The 19,836-nt window shown below is 59.1% G+C and overlaps 1 protein-coding gene across 2 annotated transcripts in view; it reads left to right on the top strand.

Annotated features, from left to right (window-relative positions):
• Positions 1-19,836, top strand: part of LOC103345010 (transmembrane protein 132B) — a 364,359-nt gene that overhangs the window by 4,851 nt on the left and 339,672 nt on the right. The window lies entirely within an intron of this gene.

Below are 19,836 nucleotides of genomic sequence, written 5' to 3'. Positions count from 1 at the left end.
GTGGCCTCCTCGTCTTGGCCAAGGTGCAGCCCACAGCTCGCCTCCTGGAAAACCTGGGCTGACCCGGCGCCCTGACCGCAGGACTGGCCAGGAAGCCCGGCGCGCAGGGCTGCCTGGAACGTGGCGATGTTCAGAGCCATTGCCTGGGTACCAGCGAGCCCAGCGCCCTGCTGGCACCCGCGCAGCCGTGAGTGGGGAAAGCAAGAGAGCCGGGTCCTTTCCGCCTGGGCTGGAGTTTGCAAAGCCCTCGGCCACGTCGGTGTGGCTGCCTGTCGGGTCCAGACGAGCCCACCCTCCAGGCGATGGCTCCTCCCCTCCCCCACCCCAGCCCTGGAGAAAACGCCGAAGGCTCAGAGGAACCGGGAACTCAATCGGGTGCGACCGAGAGCTCGGTCCCGGCCTTTCAGAGCAGAACCTGAGATCAGGGAGCCGATCGCTCCCGCTGAGCATCTCTCCCCATTTCCTCAACAAACCACCCACCGCCTGCGGGAGGAGAAGGACAACTTCAACTCCTGAGTTCCGACTGCGCTGGCCAGGGTGCGGTGGAGGGCGGGGGATGGGTTCGCCAGGAAGAAGTCCACACCCGCTTCCTCCGAGGTGCCCTGAAGTGACCCCGGAGATTCGCTCAGACCTTGGGCAGGGGAAGCCCTTCTCTCCCAGATGCCGGCAGCGTCGGCTTTGGCTCAGCCTGGAGTGCTTCTGTGCTTGGCGCGGCTGCGGCCTCAGTCTGCTTGGCTAACAGGCAGCGCGGGGAGCTGTTTTGCCGGCCTCGCTCTGCGGTGCACCTGCGGGCGCTGCTGGGGCAGGGCGGGGCCAGCGAAAGCCTCGACCTCTGCCCAGAGGGCAAGGCCCTTTGCACTTGGGTGGCACTTTTGGGTCTAGTTTGCTTCTCCAGGGGGTCGGCAGGTGTCTGGGATGGGCTGGAGGAGCTGTCTGATGCTGCTGGGAGGACCTGAGGACGCCTCCCTCCCACAAGCCGAGAGCCTTGGGCTCGGGAGGGGAGAGGGTGTGAACGCCCCTGAAACCTGCTGCGCCCCCAGCGAGTGTCTGCGGGATGCCCAGGCTGACCGAGGCCGCTGGGGCAGAGCCCTCCCAGCCCCTGCCGAGTACACGGTAGTCTGGGAACTCTGTGTTTAGCACAAGGTCACAGAACTGGCAACTCCGCACCCCTCCCTCACGCCCCCCCAAAAAAACCCAACTCCACCCCCCCCAGGCTGGAATTCCTGAAAAATCCTTGGCTCCCTCCGCGTGGTCAGAGGTCCAGAGGAGGTCACTAGGACTTCCTGCTGCGCTGTGAGGGTTTGCAGTGATTTTGGAGCAGGCTGCCAAAGCTGGGGGGGTGGCCGGAGGGGTTCCGAGGCCAGGCCGTGGGCTCCTGGTGCACCCCGCACCCCGCGCCCTGGGGCTTCTTCTCTGCCTGCGTGGGCAGCTGCCATGGTAAAGAGGTAGCGGGTGCTCAAACATACGGAGCTGCACTTGGTAAGAGCCAGCACACCCCCCGCCTAGCAACCAGGGGGCCCCATTATTCAAGCCACTTTTGTGCGCGCGGTGGCTTTGCAAATTAGCGGTGCGGTTACAGTCCCTGCTGGGGAGAATGGATGTGTCTTGCTCCATTGACCCATTATGCTGGGGGGGTTGTCTAGCAATGGGTGGGTGGAGCACCCCCCCCCCCAGGCCATGCGAGCAGCGGGGATGGCAGGTGTCGGGAGGGAGACATTGTGCGTGATGGCAGAGGTGCCTGGCACCTTGGTGTGCAGGGGCATATTTCTTCCTCCTTCCAACAGGTTGGGAAGGGGAGGTTGCCTGTGTGTGGTGCTGGGGGCGGTATGCAAATGGCGTCGCCTCCCCCAGTGATTTACTGGTGGCCCAGTGGAGGTTCCCAGAGTAAATCATTGCGTATCCCCTCCTCCCACCGACGCTGGGAGCTGGAAGGGGCGTGGGGCTTGTGCTCGAGCCCTGGTGCCTGTAGCCAGCAGTGGGCACGGTGGTTGCCATGACCCAGGAAGGAAAGAGAAGCCCTTGTTTGTTGCCGTGAAGTCTGGCAGGGTGGTCTCCGGCCAGCACAGCCCTCCTAGGGCCTTGTTCCCAGAGGAGTGCCCAGGGCCTGTGCGGCTGGGTGGCTCCTTTCCTCTCTCTGGGCCTCAGCTTGAATGGGGATGGAGAGGGTCCGGCTCCCGCTGAGCTGTGGGATTCTGTGACTGTTCTCAGACCCGTGGGAAGATGGGGGCACCTGGTCTCCTGGTGTGGGCGGGCGCCATCGGCCCCCACCGCTCCAGCGGAGTGTGTGAAGTGACATGCAGAGCAGGAAGTCGTCTGCAGTCCTCTTTGCAGACAGGAAGCAGGCGGCTTGGGCCGCAGGAGCGTCTCGCTCGGGGCCCCGGGTGAGTGGTGTCCGATCCCCTGTTCCACGTTCCCAGCCCAGGACGTCCCTGATCCCGTGGCAAGGAGCTTCTCTGGGAGGTGTGGGGTCTCATCTGAGCACCCAGGCAGGAGAATGGCCGCTGCTCGGCAGGGCCGAAGCCACGAGTGGGGCCGTGAGGCGGCGGGCGCTTCTGCCGCCACCCCTGTGCTGCACACTGCCGCCTCCACTGGCATTTGTCGAGGCGCAGAGACGCTGAGTAACTTGCCTGAGGTGCTACAGACTCAGGATTCCGGATTCCAGCCAGGCCACTTCCGTGCCTAACCTGCCACCTGTAAACCAGAGCCGTAGCGTGGCCTGGCACAGGATGGTGTGCAGGGCCCTAGACAAGCCGGGCTCACCCTGCCACCACCTGGGCGGGCCTGTCTGAGGGCCTGCCCTCCTTGGCGCTCCCTCCCTCTCTGCCACAAATAAATCTACCAGTGTGAACTCAGCTTCAGAGGCACCAGAATCAAACAGGCTGGAGCCCACTCTGCTGGCCACTGGGCGTTCGTCAGAGGCCTGTATCCTGGAGGGTCCGGTGACAACGTTTCAGGGCGAGATGCTGGCAGGTGACTCCCCCTCTTCTCCCTGGGGCTCCTGCCCTTCTGATGACTTGGAATTCGCAGTACATGCAGTGACAGGCCCTGCCCACAGCACATCCTGACCCTGTGTGGATTTCGCTCCATTGGATCTCCCTCGTGGGGTGGGACTTCTATTTGTCCCTTTAGACAGAGGAGCAGACTGTGGCCCAGAGAGCTAACATGACTGGCAGAAGCCGCCCAGCCAGCAGGTGGTAGGGCACAGATGTGAGCCTCGAGCGGTGGCTTGTTGCACGTTCTGTGTTCCTGGGCATTGAATTTTGGGGGACAGTTTATGGATTTTGAGACTAGTTTGGACTGATGGGATTATGGGCTGTGTCTTGAGTTGAGGGGCAAGTTGGATCTTTCGTGAGAAGCCTTCCCAAACCTCCTGGGTCAAGAGCCTTGGGCGTCTGGGGGAGATTGGGCAGACGTGGAGGGTGGCAGAGGGCTGCTGGCTTCCTCTGGGCCATGCCAGGCCTGTGGACTTCTGTTAGCTGCCAGTGCTAAATAAGGGCAGGGGGAGCCCATCTTATAACCCGGTTTCCAGCTTCCCTCAAGAGATTGGGAGATCTGGGACTGTGTGAGAGCTCCAAGACTCAGTTTCTCCATCTGTAAAATGGGCCCTGTGGATCTCAAAGTTGGAGGGCTCCAGCAACGAAGAGGTTGTGAATCTGTTCAGGGTGTGGGTAGGTAAGGCTGGGAGCCCACAGCAAGGTCTCTGGGAAGGGCTGGGAGCCAGAGGCGAGGAGGGAAGGGCTGACCCAGACACCTGCATGGTGCTTTCTCACTGCCTGATGGTGCAGGGCTCTGGGGCAGCTGTTGAGGTTGGGGGTAGGAGGGGTCCCCAGCTGGAGGAACCAGGGCTTGGCTCAGGACAGCACAGACAATGAATGGCCGGGTGGGCTCTTCCCCAGAGCTCTTGATTTGTGTCCCAGATGGTGCCTCCTTGTCCTGGAGTTTTGCCTCAGTTTCCCTGGCCTAAGGCCTGGGTGTCTGTGATCTCAGCAACTTGGATTCTAGGGCAGACGGGGTAGGGCAGGAAGACAGACAAGGAGCCCACAAATACACCAAGAGCAAAATCCCAGCCGGCACTCCAAGTGCAAGGGAAGGGACGGGGAGTGAGGGGTTCATCCAGGAGGTCTTCCCGGAGGCGGCAGCCATGATCTCGTATAGGACCTCAGTGACCAGAAAGAACAAACCTGGAGGAGGGATTCCAGGCAGAAGGAAAGCAAATCCCAATCCCAGTGAGGTTCTTGCCCAGTGCCCGGCACACAGCAAACACGCAATGGATGCTGCTAGCCTGTGCACGCATGCGTCCATCCAGCAGACATGCGTGAGCTTGTGCTAAGCCGCTGGGCCACGGCAGGGGGTAAAGCAGCGAAGTCACGCTGTGAGGAGCTGTGGCTGTGTGGAGTGAGGGGCCAGAGCAGGGACACACGAGCCTCGGGGGGAAGGGACGTGGGGTGGTGCGTGCCCGATTTCCCGCTGCACGCGTGCTCCCTCGGGGCAGTTCGGGCCCTCCCTGCCATGGGCAGGCCGCACGGCCTTTTGGACTGGATTCCAGCGTCTTCTCCGGCCACACAGCCTGGTTCTGCAGCTGGGGCGCTCTGAAGGCCCCTCCCTGACACCCCGACTCCTCAGCTGATCGATTCTCACTCCTTAGGCGGCAGCCCCAAAATAGTTACAGCGAAGATCGATAGAGTCCAATTTGATTTGCAGTATTTTATTACTGAGGGTGATGGAGTGTGTGGAATCGCACAGGCCAGCCCAGGCCGTCTTGCTGCCTTAACCTGAGTTAACCCGTTGGGGTCCTCACTCCTCGAGGCTGCCCTTCCACAGCCCAGGGTGCAGTGCCTGGGCGGTGACTCGGGGAGCCCTGCGTCTGCCTTGTTGAGTGCCTCCTGCCAGGGCTCCGGGCAAATGGACGCAGCATGGGGCCGGCCCCGGGGCCTTCCCGAGGTCCTGGCTCTGTGCGGCCCTGGCCTCTGCGTGCTGCATGCTGCCGACGTGTGTGCGGCCTCGGCCTTTCCCTGCCTCTCCCTTCTGCTGTGGCCGTGGGCTCTCCCGGGCCCACACAGGGGCCAGGTCAGTGGATACCTGGGGTGGGGCGGGCAGGGGCAGCTGTTTTCTGAGTCTTAGAGACTTCCCGAGACTGGCTGGCTTGCTTTTTCTTTTCTTTCTTTCTTTCTTTTTTTTTTTTTTCCTCTTGTAGCCCCAAATGGGCAGAAGGAGAAGGAGGTGAGGGGTAGAGGGAAACATTTTGCCCAAAATGCTATTTCTGGGTTGGGGGCCGAGGCCTTTTCTGGGCCAGTAGGAGGCCCTCCCTGGCCTGCAGACTGTTTTTGTCCATTGCCAGAATTTAGGACTTGGAGCTGTCCAGGTTTCTGGTGTCTCCCATGACATTGGGAGTTCTGGGCAGTGCTGGTCTGGCTCCCTGACGGCCCTGAGACTTGGTTTTCCTGCCTGTAAAATGGCCCTGAATGCTCTTGCCTGCCCATCCCCCTCCTTGAGCCCTGTGTGGTCCACTTGTCCCGCGTTGCCTGACCCTGTGGGTCCTGGGCGTCTTCCCCAGGTCCTCTGCCACGGCGGCCCCTGAGCTCCACACTGTGGGACAGCCGGGGTGAGAAGGCCGAGATCCTGGCGTCCAGGTGGAGGGAGAAAGACACGCGGCCGAATGAAGACGGGGCCATGTGTGCTGAATGCCACTCAGTGCTCCAAGGTCGCAGAAGCAGCAGGCAGAGGAGGCCCCGAGGAGGGAGGCTTGTGGTTTCAAGGAGCAGTCAGGAAAATGGCACTGGGACAGAGACCCCGACAGGCGAGGGAGGCGGCTGCTGGGCTGTGCTGAGCGAGTGGGTGGGGCGTGCAAAGGCCCTGAGGTGGAGGTGACTGCACAAGTTGAAGGGTTGGGAAAGAGGCCAGCGAGGCCGGACAGGGACTGTGGCTTTGGCTCTGAGGGAGATGGGGGTGTTGGCAGGTTTGAGCAGAGCAAGGCCGTGTGCTGAGCTGCAGGGGCCGTGGTGATAGCCCGGCCCAAAGTGGCAACTGTGGAGCAGGTGGGGGTTGGGATGGACTTGGGAAGAGCGCGGGGGGGTCTGCCGATGGAATTTCCAGTACACATTTTTATTTTTTTTTATTTTTTTGACAGGCAGAGTGGACAGTGAGAGAGAGAGAGACAGAGAGAAAGGTCTTCCTTTTGCCGTTGGTTCACCCTCCAATGGCCGCCGCGGCCGGCGCGCTGCGCTGATCCGATGGCTGGAGCCAGGAGCCAGGTGCTTTTCCTGGTCTCCCATGGGGTGCAGGGCCCAAGCACCTGGGCCATCCTCCACTGCACTCCCTGGCCACAGCAGAGGGCTGGCCTGGAAGAGGGGCAACCGGGACAGAATCCGGCGCCCCAACCGGGACTAGAACCCGGTGTGCCGGCGCCGCTAGGCGGAGGATTAGCCTAGTGAGCCGCGGCGCCGGCCTCCAGTACACATTTACAGTGCCCACTGCGTGTCTACTACGGTGCTTAGAATCGGGACCCACTCTATTCACAGGTGATGGAATTAGCAAACGACCTCATCTGGGAGTTGGGCTTTGGCTGTTGTATGATTGTCTGGGAGCCCTGGGAGAAGGCTGGGTGGACGGGCCTGCCTTTGGGCCTGTTACTCCGTCACCAGGGGAGGAAGCTGAGGGGTTCGAGAGACGACAGGTGGCGGCTGCTCGCCAGTGCTCGGGGAGTGGTGCCCGTGGTTGGTGATGTTGTTACGGAAGGCCAGGGGCCTGGGATCCAGCCACGCTGCCCGCCCCAGGGGACGCCCTGCTGGCAAGAGGCAGAGTGAGGATCGGTACAGGGAGTCGGGACTCAGTTTGGTGTTCACGTTTCCTGCGGAAGCCACTGCTATCAGGACACATTGTCTTCCTGTGCTGACGTGATGGTTCTGGCACAGTTAAATGTTGGTTTGCCAATCCAGGTGCACTGGCTTTGTTTAGTGCAAAGCTGTGTGGCTGAAAAGTGTGTCGATCAGATTTTCACTTCCTCCATCCATGTTCATGACATTTTAACAAAGATTTATTTGAGAGAGAGGGAGAGAGAGAGAGAGAGAGAGGTCGTCTATCCACCGGTTGACTCCCAATGTGGCTGTAATGGCACCGGCCAGAGCAGGGCCGATGCAAAGCCAGGAACCAGGGGTGTCTCCCCCTCGGGTACAGGGGGCCAAGCGCTTGTCTGTCTTCTGCTGTTTTCCCAGGCTGTTAGCAGGGAGCTGGAAGAGAAGTGGAGCAGCCAGGACTTGAACCGGCACCTGTATGAGAAGCTTGCCTCGCGGCGGAGGCTTGCCCCACTGCCGTATTTTAGAGATGTGTGCATTCCCTGACCCCTGACATGCTGCTGGTTATTTTCTGTACCCATTAAAGCAGGCACCAGCGAACCAGGGCCGGGGACCAAACTTGGCCCCTTCAGCTGCTTTTGTAAATAAAGTTTTATTGGAACACAGCCACACCTATTTGTTTACATACTATCTGTGGCTGCATTCACATAGTGAAAGCAGAATTGAGCCTTGTGACTGAGCCCATGGGGCTTGCAAAGCCTAAAGAACGACCTACTCTCTAGTCCTTAAGCCGGGCTGCTCGGTGATAGTGTGTTTACAGCATTTTGACTTTGTTCAAAACGAACAAGGAAGCTTTTTCATATCAGAAAAATTACCCAGCTGCTCTGAATGAAACGAATTGTGGGTTGGATATCTCTCTCGGTTGAAGGAGAAAAACATATTGATCGAAAGTTGCCATCAGTTCTGTAATGCTTTTGAAAGAGTGGGTTTTGGTAATTACAGTAGCGTTTATGTAACATTTTAAAAATAGTAGCACATGTGTGTGCAAGATATTTTTTACTCTGCAGGCAAAGCTGGATGGCTTACAACTCTGAGGACCCCGTGTAGAGAGGCTGGAGGGAACCTGTGTTATGGGAGCCCATGGTTACTGGTTTTCTATTTGGAGGGACTCCAGTCAGTGGCTGTCTTTTATGACCTTGTGTTTTTTTCCTGCTGGGTTGTTTGAAAGATGAACAGTCTTCTCTGTGTTTCTCTGTGACATTTTGTTTCCAGCACTGAGAGCGTGGGTCAGTCTTGAGATGATGGGCTGGATCCAGGGTATATCCCTGTTGGGGTCTGGACTCGCAGATTCCAGGTATAAAATGGAGTTTACTGATTCCTGAAGCTGGCATGTCTGCAAGAGGAAGGGCTTCAGGCATGGCTGGATCCAGAGGCTTCCTGCCTTCCAAGGAGAGCTGCTCTCCTGTGTGATCTTGTTCTCTTCCTGGGCACTGGCTTGATGCTGACAGGCGCTCTCTGCCTGGTGAGCTTCCTCGGTCAGCCCCAGCCTGTCCTCCGAGCAGGGAAAGTGGGTGTCCTCAGCCTGTCATTGCAGTGAGAGCTCCAAGACTCTCCTACAGGGCCGACTTGGGTTGTCGCCCAGACTGGGCCTGGGACTGTGGGACTGCACTGCATGACAGGTCTGTGTGGCCCTGCTGCAGGTGGAGGCTCCTCTCAGGGACTGGGATGGGGACTGTGCCCGAGGAGAGCGGGGCTGTTTTGCAGAGGGGACTCTGGGAGAGGCAGGTGCTGCGTGGTCTCCTGCCCTGGGGGCTGCTGTCCCACGCCCCAGGCGTCTTGGTCCTGCTGCAGCCTCTGGAGCCTGTCTGTGAGGCGCGCAGCTTCTGGCTGCCCTGGTTGAGAACATGGGACTATTTGGACTGTCATCTGCCTCTGTATTTCAGTGGTTCCTGGGCTGTGACGTGGCACCCCAGTTTCTGGGAAGCCCGAATGCTGTAGAAGTGAGATGCCCCTGTGACACGCTGTGTGGGCCAGGCGGAAGGAGCATGCCGTAGGAGTGAGGTGGTTGGGCTCTTTTTCTTTTAAGATTTGTTTATTTATGTGAAAGGCAGAGTGATAGGGAGAGGGAGAGACAGACAGGGCTTCCATCTACTGGTTCACTCCCCAAATGCCCCCAACACCAGGTTTGGCTCAGGCAAAGGCCAGGAACCAGAAACTCCACCCAGGGCTCCTACATGGGTGGCATGAACCCAAGTCCTTGGGCTGTCACCTGCTATGCCCAGGCACATTAGCAGGAAGTTGGGTCAGAAGCGTGGAGTGGCCAGGACTCCTGTGTGGGATGTGGGTGTCCCGAGCAGCGGCGGAGCCTGCTGCACCGCGGTGCCCGCCCCATATTCCTATGTACGCCCTCCAGGACTCTCCCCAGGTGTCTGCGGACAAACAGAAGGGCTGCTCTCTCGGATCGCTGCTTGGGGTTCCATGGCAGGGACCAGCAAGGGCATTTCCTGATTCTCCTCTGCGTCTTGAGGGGTTCGCATAGATGTGCACGTGTCCTTCGCACCCACCAGGAACACCAGGCAGAGCCAGCACCCACTGAAGAGGCCACATCGAGGAAAGCCGGGGTGATGGAGCCAGGGCAGGAGGCAGAACCGGCACCGAGGAAGTAGAGAGCAGGGAGAAGCAGATCCCAGGATGGTGGGAGGCGGTGGGCAAGGGTGCTGGGTGCCTGTTCTCGGGGTGCAGGGGGGGAGGTGGGCAAGGGTGCTGGGTGCCTGTCCTCAGGGTGTAGGGGGAGAGGTGGGCAAGGGTGCTGGGCGCCTGTTCTCAGGGTGCAGGGGGAGAGGTGGGCAAGGGTGCTGGGCGCCTGTTCTCAGGGTGTAGGGGGAGAGGTGGGCAAGGGTGCTGAGCGCCTGTTCTCAGGGTGCAGGGGGAGAGGTGGGCAAGGGTGCTGGGCGCCTGTTCTCAGGGTGTAGGGGGAGAGGTGGGCAAGGGTGCTGAGCGCCTGTTCTCAGGGTGCAGGGGGTGAGGTGGGCAAGGGTGCTGGGTGCCTATTCTCAGAGGGCAGACCTGTGACCTGAGCCTTGGTGGAGCTCCTCGGGGCCGGAGCTGGCTGGTGCTTGCTGGGCTTGTAGCCCAGTGGTCCTGGCTGTGGACAATTCCCAGGTGACATGGAGTGCCTGTGAGTGTACCCCGCTTCCATCCTGGAGAGCAACACACGCACACACACACACACTCTCAAACATGGACACACACACACACACACTCTCACACTCTCAAACACGGACACACACACACATACACTCTCACACTCTCAAACACGGACACATTCACACACACACACTCTCAAACACGGACACATTCACACACACACTCTCACACTCTCAAACACGGACACATTCACACACACACACACACACACTCTCAAACATGGACACATTCACACACACACACTCACACTCTCAAACATGGACACATTCACACACACACTCTCAAACACGGACACATTCACACACATACTCTCAAACATGGACACATTCACACACACATACACTCTCACACTCTCAAACACAGACACACACACACACTCTCACACTCTCAAACACGGACACATTCACACACACACTCACACTCTCAAACACGGACACATACACACACACACACACACGCTTGTTTTTAATAGAAAGGGCTGTCAAAAACCCCATGCATTTATGATGGGAATTGCATTTCCTTATGATTTTTTCTCCCTCCACCCACTCTCCCCCACGCCCGGCCCAGTTAAGTGTTTTTTCTCTCAAATTTGTGGGCTGAGCTACGAGGAGCGTGCATATTTCTGGAGGGAAAGTATTGGTGGAGGAGGCGTCGGCCTGGCCGTCGGCACCTGTCTCTTTAAACAAGCTGTGACACGGCCGCACCTGCTGGCCCCATCGATGTGCCTGGCGCCTTGGGTCTTTCTGTGAGGGCGGCGGGACCTGCCTCTCCCTCCCGGAGCCGTGCAGGGCAGTATGAGGCAGGAAGGTGCTAGGATTTCATTCGCAGTCTCCCACAGTTCTCCGCGAGAGCTTCCAGTAGGCGAGCGAGGGGGTGACCTGTGGGCTTTATTTCGCTCACTGTTCCTCAGTGCTGTTGCTTCCCTGCCGGCTGCTTTTCCCGTGCTGTCCCAAGGACCTCGGGTTCGAATCCTGGCCGTGACCTGGGACGAGTTCCTTACTGCTCCGTGCCACTGCGGTCGGCCTGTGCGGGTCCAGGGAGACGCTGGTGGGAGGAACTCAGCACAGTGCTTGGGTCTGTGGTGTTCAGTAGATGTTAACCCTGCGCCAGCAGTCGGCAAGGTGCCACCAACACCTGCTGCACCTGCCACTCGCCCTGGGTTGTGGTTGTCACCCTGTCTCCCCTGTGGCCTCGTTCCCAGATCCTGTCCTCTGATGGTGTTGTCTGTTACTGGTGCCTTTCCTCGAGAGTAACACCCTGCCTTTCTCTGGGGGACCCTTGCTCCCTTGCCCTGCACCCTCATGGAGGCTTGGGTAACACAGACTTCCTCCTCCCTGTGGGCAGGCTCCTGCCCAGTTAGAGTGCACCATCTCTCAGGCCTCGAGGATTGGATCAGGGGTGGGCACGTGGCCGAGGCTGGGCCAATGAGGGCTGGCCCTGGGATGTTGGTTGAAACTGTGTATATGTGAAGCCCGCCCACAGTGTTCTGGATTGGATCAGGGGTGGGCACGTGGCCGAGGCTGGGCCAATGAGGGCTGGCCCTGGGATGTTGGTTGAAACTGTGTATATGTGAAGCCCGCCCACAGTGTTCTGGATTGGATCAGGGGTGAGCACGTGGCCGAGGCTGGGCCAATGAGGGCCGGCCTTGGGATGTTGGTTGAAACTGTGTATATGTGAAGCCCGCCCACAGTGTTCTGGATTGGATCAGGGGTGGGCACGTGGCCGAGGCTGGGCCAATGAGGGCCGGCCCTGGGATGTTGGTTGAAACTGTATATGTGAAGCCCGCCCACAGTGTTCTGGATTGGATCAGGGGTGGGCACGTGGCCGAGGCTGGGCCAATGAGGGCCGGCCCTGGGATGTTGGTTGAAACTGTGTATATGTGAAGCCCGCCCACAGTGTTCTGGATTGGATCAGGGGTGGGCACGTGGCCGAGGCTGGGCCAATGAGGGCCGGCCCTGGGATGTTGGTTGAAACAGTGTGCGGGAGGCCCTCCCATTGTGTTCAGGTTGCCGAGCTGGTAGGGTGCGTGCTTGGATTTAAGGAGCTGTTGCCATGAAACAAATGAACTGGCAAACAGAGCTTCCAGCAACACGCACTTCCCGCCTCTGGGTTCCTGTGCCGGGAGGGAGGCGTGGCCTGGAGCGGGCCTCCACTCCAGGATCTCTCACGAGGCTGACCGGCGACAGTGCTGCTGCTTTGCTGTCCCGGTTGGTGGCAGGGCTCAGGGCGGCCGGGACCCTCACTGCAGGCTCCTTTCCTGGGGTGGTGACTTCACTGGAGCCCCTGCAGAGGGCATGTCCTTGCCAGGAGTCAGAGGTGAGTCACTCCGGCAGGACTGTGGGAAGTCGGCGTGGAAGCCTTGCCTGTCCTGGGACGGCTGAGGAGCAGCGTGGGAAGACAGCGCCGGAGGTGGAGGGCGGGAGTGTCCTGGTGCCGGGTCTGAGCCCCCAGGAGTGGCTGATCTGCGGTGGGCGTGTTCTGGAACTTCCAGTGCACAGCCGGTGCCTCCTGCCTGCCTCCTCCTTGCACTGGGCTGCGTGTGATGGCTCTCGGTCCCCTTGCTGGCAGCCCTCGGTGAAGGCGCTGGCAACCGAAGTCTAGCCTGGACCCTGTGCCCGGGCCTCTGTGCTCCCCAGACAGACCTCACCTCGGGCAGAGTGATGGGAACATCTTTTAGCCCTCCCCTGCTTTTCTTCCAGCACCTAGAAAGCTGTAGGACCCAGAGTGGTGCCATCTGGCAGCACTCGACATAGAAGGCGCCTGCTCAGTCCCTGCCAATCAAAGATGTTGCCGACACTTTGTCTGCTGCACCGCGCTTGTCCCTGCATGTCTGAATGTCAAAGGGCACCGTGCTTGTCCCTGGATGTCTGGATGTCAAGGCAAAAATGTTGCTAATGCTACCCCTGGGTGGGTGCACACGGGACCCTCAGTGACCCTCTGGGTTGGGTGGTGATGACGGGGAGCGATGCCAAGTGGTGCTTAGCTGATCCCCTTAACGTGGTCTTGTTCAGTGGATTCCTTCTGTAACATCTTGCCGTATGGGAACATTTACCTGGTACAATATATGTATTTTCGTGAAAGGACTTTGTAATTTTTCCAGAGTTAGCAGAATTTTATTGCATATCCAGAATGTACGACCTCCCATTAAGTCAATACATACAAAATACAATGCGCTCTCTGCTGGCCACTTTAAATGCTTTTTATTAGTGGGGACGTGAAGTATAGTTTTTCCCACGTCCTCCTAAAGTTGGGGTGTGCCTTGCATTTCTGCGTTTCCTCCACGTCAGGAGAGAGAGGAGGGGGTGCCTTAGTCAGGGGCCAACCAGGAAAGCAGCAGCACAAAGGAGTCTGAGCAGGGAAGGTTTCACGTGAGGCATTATTCACTGCACGGGGGGGGGGGGGGGCAGGGGCTGATTAGTAAGACGAGAACTTTCCAGAGAAAAGGGCTACCAGACGCAAGCTGCAGCCCAGGCCTGGAGAGAGCAGGCAGATTCACTGAGTTGCCGGGGGCGTGATGGGGGCAGCACTCCGTGTGCCACACTGCACGCTGAGCCCTGGGGGCAGGGCCCCTCATTCGATCCTCTCACCTCCCTAGACCCTGTTGTGGCTGAGAGATGGTGGGACTTGGCCTGAGCAGGTGGGGCGGGAGTACCTGGGGCTGCTGCAACCCCTGTCTCTATGCGGTCTTTCCAGCACAGTGGCTTTAGCGTGGCCCACGGCTCAGTGTGGGTCTCCAGGAAGAACCAGTGGGCAGCTAGCTGGTGGCCTCTCGCATCCGAAGGCACTTCCACTGCATTTTGTTCCTGGAGGCCAGCCTGAGGTCGAGGGCAGATGGTGTGGCTGCAGCTGGTGGTCAGAGGGGCATTGGAGACCGCAAGGACCAGCAGGGCCTGCAGCAAGGGCTCATCACAGATCCCCCCAAATGCTCTGACCGACCTAAGTGCAGTGGGGGAAGGGTGGGGTGGACAGGGCTGCTGGGCTCCTGGCTTCATCTGGAAGGCAGTGAGGGGTCGGGTGGAGGGCGGGGCTACCCAGCCCCACAGCCAGCAGGTGAGGCTCTGGGACCTGCCACCCTGACTCCTTTGTGTTCCCTGCTGTGAGGAGGCCTGTGACTAAAAGGTACCCCCCAGCCTCTGCGGGTGCACAGTCTCCTGCCACATGGCATCCTGGGCTCAGCCACTGGCGGGGGGCCCTGGAGCCTTATCCTGGGGGAGTTTGGTGCCTGACATTCTGCCCCCCCACCAGAGCCGCCTCCTGCTCACCCCATCCCTTGCTCTGCTCTTCTGGGAGGGGCTCTGTCTGCGTTGTTAGCATTCCGCCAGTGCTGCTGCCTTCAACAACCTGAGCAACTTGGATTGGAATATTAATTTCACCTGGGGCTGGGAGCGCTGCTCCTGTGAGAGCATCTGCTCCGTGGAGGACAGCTGTGGGCTCCTGGGGCGGCGCCGTGTGCGCAGGAGATGGCCTTTGCGACTCCGGATCCCTTGGTTGTAAATGAGCATCGTGTGGCCACAGGCCCGGGCGGAGCTGCCCGCACGGCCCAGCGCTTTCCTGACGTTTGAGCCAGAATCTCCGGGCTGGACAACTTATTAGGAAAGTGGGATTTTTAGCCTCTCTGTGAAGAGGGTCCTCTTTCCAGAGTGCCCAGGGCCTGTGTGGGTGGAGTTCATTCAGTGGATAGTTAGCTGCACACCTACTGTGTGCCAGGCGCTGTGGTGGGGCTGGAGTTGGAGCCCCTGCTGTGAGGAGCTGTGTTGAGAAGGTGTGGGTTATGGCTGTTGCCTGTTGGACTCCCAGACAGGGGCCCACCACAGAGCTTGCTGGGACGGTGGAGACGGGCCACGTTCTTGCTCTGTGCTCAGTGTGGCATCCTCTTGCCTCCTGCTGACGTCGAGCAAGTGAGGTGCGATCCCTGCGAGTGCGGAAATGCATCTTTGAAATGCTGGTAACATTGCATAACCCAAGACTTAACTGCTGCAGCCGTTTTTAAGCAGCCAGGCCTGTGCCTTAAGGACAGTCTCATGGTGCGGCCACTGCACCCCCTTACAGAGCAGAAGGCCCCTGCCCACTCCTTAGTGAGCCCCTCTCCCGAGGCCCTGCCACCCCCACTCCACCTCTGTCCCAGAGTGGCCCATGAGTGGCATTGGCCTCTGGGCCTTTTGTGCCTGGGTTGCAAGGACCGTCCGCCCTGTGGCAGGCAGTGGTGTCGTGGCCTCTTTGTGGCTGCTCGGCACCACACGGGGTGCACAGGGGGCTTTCTGTGGTGCCAGTGTGGGGGAAGGAGGGTGAGGTTCTGTAGCCCGTGGTACTCACGGTGTCCTCGTCAGCTTCGTGTCTGGGGTCTCCAGGGCCGGGCTGTCATGGCTGCCATGCCAGGTCCTTGCCTGCCCTGGGGGTCCAGGGGACCCTCCTCTGGATTAATTTAGGCTGGTGATGGGGGTGGGGCTGTGGCTCGGCCGCTGGGACCTCCCTCCACTCAATGTCTGCCTAGGTCCTGGGCAACAATTTATGTTCAGAAAATGGATTTGATTTGGAAGGGAGCGGCCACCTGGAGGAGAAGGGCTCTCCTAGATGTGGTTCTCACCTGGGAGTCGGGCTGGGGGCTGCAGTGAGGGGCTTGGGGATTGGAGGGAGGAGAGAGAGTGGAGGGAGGGTCCCTCTGCCGCTAAGTGGATCTTGGGAGTTGGGAGCCCGCTGCCTTCCAGTCTGGCCAGCTCACTGCCTCTGGGCATCTCTAAGTGGGCACAGGCTCACAGGCTGACCATCCCCAGGGGTGGCACAGTGAGCTTGCTGGGTGCCTGTGGCCTGGCCCCAGAGGGCACACACTGGCAGTGACGGGAGGGAGGGCCAGTTACTGGGACAGCTCTATCCTGGGGGCGGGCCCTTTTCTGTCCTGGTCACTCGTTGCTGTGGTGGCCCTGGGGAGGAGGGTATTTGCCAGGACCAGGAGCAAGACCCCCTGCTTTCTCGTCAACGCCCCTTTATTCCTGGCTGTGCGGTACAGGTCATGCTTGGGATTCCAGAAACACCTGTTCCCTGTCACAAAGCTGCCAGCCATCAGCTGCAGCTACCGGCTCCGCTTTGGCCTGGCGCAGTCTCAGCCACTCGGATGGCTGCTTTTCAGCGTGTGGGGCCTTTTGTTGTCCCCTGGGGTCTCCTTGTATGCCCTGGGATGCAAGGTCCTGATTTCACTTAAAACTGACAGCCCTGTTTTCTGTGTGCAGTTTCTGCTTGTAGAGGGTTGACACCTTCCCCTGTCCTGGCTGCTTCTCCTTGCCTGGAGGCAGCCACTGTTTTTTTTTTTTTTTAATATTTATTTATTTATTTGACAGAGTTACACACAGAGAGAAGGAGAGGCAGAGTGAGAGAGAGAGAGAGAGAGAGAGGAGAGGTCTTCCATCCGCTGGTTCACTTCCCAGTTGGCTGTAATGGCCTGAGTTGTGCCGATGCGAAGCCAGGAGCTTCTTCCAGGTCTCCCACATGGGTGCAGGGGCCCAAGGACTTGGGCCATCTTCTGCTGCTTTCCCAGGCCATAGCGGAGAGCTGGTTTGGAAATGGAGCTGTCGGGACTAGAACCGGCATCCCTTAAGGGATGCTGGCTCCGCTACGCCACAACGCCAGCCCTGGCAGCCATTTACAATCACCTGTCCTTCCAGGTCTCATCCTGGGGTCTGCCTGTCCCTGCTTGTGTGCAGGCTCAGTGCCACACTCGGCGATACAGTGCTCTGAGCGTCTGCTCTGTGTCGGGAGTGTTTCAGACTCTGGGGACGCACCAATGCACAGAACAGATGAAAATCTCCGCTGGAGCGGTGCTGTGTGGCGGCAGTCACGTGGCTGCTTGTTGTGCCTAAAGTGGGTTTCTGCTTGGAGTTCTGGCTCTTCTGCTTCCAATCCAGCTCCCTGCTAATGCAGCCTGGGAGGCAGAGGTGATGGCCCAGGGCTTGGGCCCCTCCCTGCACCCACGTGGGAGACCTGGACAGAGCTCCAGGCTCCTGGCTTCGGCCTGGCCCAGCCCTGGCTGTTGTGGGAATCTGGGGGTGAACCAGCAGATGGGAGACCTCTCGCTCCTTCCCTCCCTTTCTCTGCTGCTCTGCCTATCAAATAGAGATACTTTTTTTTTTTTTTTAAATGTGAGCTTTCATGAGGCAGAGTAGAAAAGGCAGAAGACAGGCCAATAAATAAAACAGGTAGCAGTTCAAAGGGTTAAATATTTTGGAGAAAAACGAAGTGCGGAGGAGGGTTTGGGGTCCTGGATGGGACATGCCAAAGCCTGCAGACTTCAAGAGGCTGGCCAGTGCTGGCTGCTCTGCACAGACCAGTTTTGTCCTGCCTGTTGTGTGTGGTCTCTGGGCACACAGGTACTGTAGCCAGGGGCCTGATCCTGCTGGGAGAGTGCAGTGAGGAGCAGCGGGGACCCAGGGCGTCCACCAGTAGAGACAGACGTGGAAAGGAGGCGCCATGATGGCCGCCCTCACTCGCCTTTCACCTTCCCGCCCTCTGCTGCGCTGTGCATTTCCTCGGTGCTGCCCTGGTTCCTGCTGCCCCAGCGCCAACGATCCTGTCTTTTCTTGGCTTCTGGCAGGCAGGGATGAGAGAAGGATGCCCTCTCTGTTTCCCCGCCCCCGTGGCCTTCACCTCCCCATCTTGTCCAGCTCCCCAAGGCCAAGCCCGCCTGGAGCGTACCTGCCACCTTTGGGCGTGGCAGCTGCCCTCTCCCAAGGACTCTGCGAGACGCTTGTTTGTCGGGACGGGAAACGGTGTGTGGATGGCTGCCTTTGCTTCTGCCTTCGGGGACCTCAGCAGCCCCGGCCTTGGCTCGTCTCACGTCTCACATCCGATTCTGCCTCCTCCCCACGGCCCGTCATGAGCCTGGTTGTTCCTGGCTTGGGCCTGGGCTTTGGCAGAGGCTGCCGAGAGCTTTGTTTCAGAGGGGGGGGCTTGCCGTCCTGACCTGGAGCTTCTACACTCTGCCAGGTGGAATCTGCCCTGGGGAAGAATGAGCCTCTCAAATTCTGCTGCTGGTGCTGGGTAGTGTCTACACCTTGGGAATCTGCTGGTGGGACCAGCGTCCTTTTTCTGCCAAGTTTCATCTGCCGGTTCACTCCCCAAATGATTGCAACATGCAGGTCAGGGCCAGGAACTCCATCTGGGTCTCTCATATAGGTAGGAGGGGCCAAGCACTTGGGCCACCTTCCTGCTGCCTTCACAGGGAGTTGGATCAGAAGCAGAGCAGCCGGGACTTGAACCAGCATTCTGATGTGGGACACCAGCATCGCAAGTCTCAGCTTAACTTGCTGTACCACGATGCCAGCTCCTTAAGTTTTGTTAAAATTCAGGTTCAGCTCACCTAGAGTTCAACACTGACAAATGCCCGTTCAGTTGCATTTAGTGCATTCGCAGTGGTGCACAAACACTGCTCTATTTAGTTAGGAAACATTTTCTTCCCCCTAAAGGAAACCCCTCTGCTGCCACTGCTCCTCCCCTCCCCCAGTCCCCACAGCCGCCGTCTGTGTTCTGCCCCGTGGCTCGGCCTGTTCTGCACATTTCACATAAACAGAATCCAGCTGTATGTGGCCTTGTGTGTCTGGCTTCTTTCATTCAGCACCATGTTTGCAAGGTGAACCCACATTGTAGCAGGTGTCAGGGCCTCGTTTGTGTCTGTGGCTGAATTGTGTTGCACTGTGTCCTGTGCCACCTGTGTCTCGTCGTCCTCTGTTGGTGACGCTGGGTTCTCGCCGCTTTCTCGACGTTGTGAATGGTGCTGCTGTGAGTGCTCGTGCCCCAGGGATGGCTGCCCCTTTCAGCCTTTCAGGTGCACCTGCGCACTTTGTACACGCTCCACATGGGCCGTGATCAGCGCCGCCCTTTGTACACGCTCCACATGGGCCGTGATCAGCGCCGCCCTGCGAACCACTGGGATTTTGTGCCTGGTGAAAGGGTCTTTTTATTTTTCAGCAAATGGCATCTGAGAGGTTGCTCTGTGGCCTCTTGTGCCATGAGCCGTCTCCAGCCAGGACACTCTGTCAGTACCCACCCTGTTTCAGTTTTCTGTCTAGCACCACTGCCGGCATGAATCTCCCTTTGTGGCTGGCTGGCTGCTTGGCTTGTATGTGATCTAACTTCCTTGCTTCAGACAGGGACGTGATCCCCATGAGAACGAGCCCAGCTACCTTGTCCACCCTGGACCTGTGTCTCGGGCAGCGGAGGGGTGGGGTCCGTGGTGGCCAGGGCCTGGCCAGGACTGACTGTCTGAGGAGCTCAGCTGCTGGGTGGTCGTGATTCTGCCCTTAGGACAGCTTGTTTGTCCGCCAGTCCGTTAGAACGGTGGACGCCTGCACTTGGCAGAGCCCACTGATGCTTGTCACGTGCCAGTGCACTTCAGTGCTGGGCGAGGGCGAGCAGCAGGCCTTCCACTTGTGGCTCTCAGTCTGCGGAGGAGACAGACGGCCCCAGCGAACAGAGACCTGTGACGGTGCAGGGGGTGTGACCGTGGGCGCAGGGCTGGGACCGGGAGCTGCCCGCAATGGCTTCCGGAACAGGTGTGCCCGGGCGCTTCCTGTTCACGGGGCGTGACTGGAAGGAAACACCTTTGGTTTTCATGAGTGGCAAGTTCTGTGAGACATCAGGTGTGGCAGGACCTGGGGCCTGCAGATCGGTCAGCTGCCCTCTCCTGGAGCGGCAGCTTCTTCACGGCTCCCTTCCCAGCTGCACTTTTCTCCAGGGTGACAGCAGGTAGTGGGGAGGCAACATCTCTTTTCTGATGGTTCCAGCAAAAAAGAAAAACAGAATCCCTGTTCTGACGCTTATTGGCCAGGGCTGCGTCACGTGACTGTCCAAG

The sequence above is a fragment of the Oryctolagus cuniculus genome, chromosome 21 (assembly GCF_051225735.1).
Source record: "Oryctolagus cuniculus isolate XC-2025 breed Fujian yellow rabbit chromosome 21, ASM5122573v1, whole genome shotgun sequence".
Classification (NCBI taxonomy): domain Eukaryota; kingdom Metazoa; phylum Chordata; class Mammalia; order Lagomorpha; family Leporidae; genus Oryctolagus; species Oryctolagus cuniculus.
The sequence above is the reverse complement of the archived record's forward strand: the minus strand, read 5'-3'. Positions and strand labels throughout refer to the sequence as shown.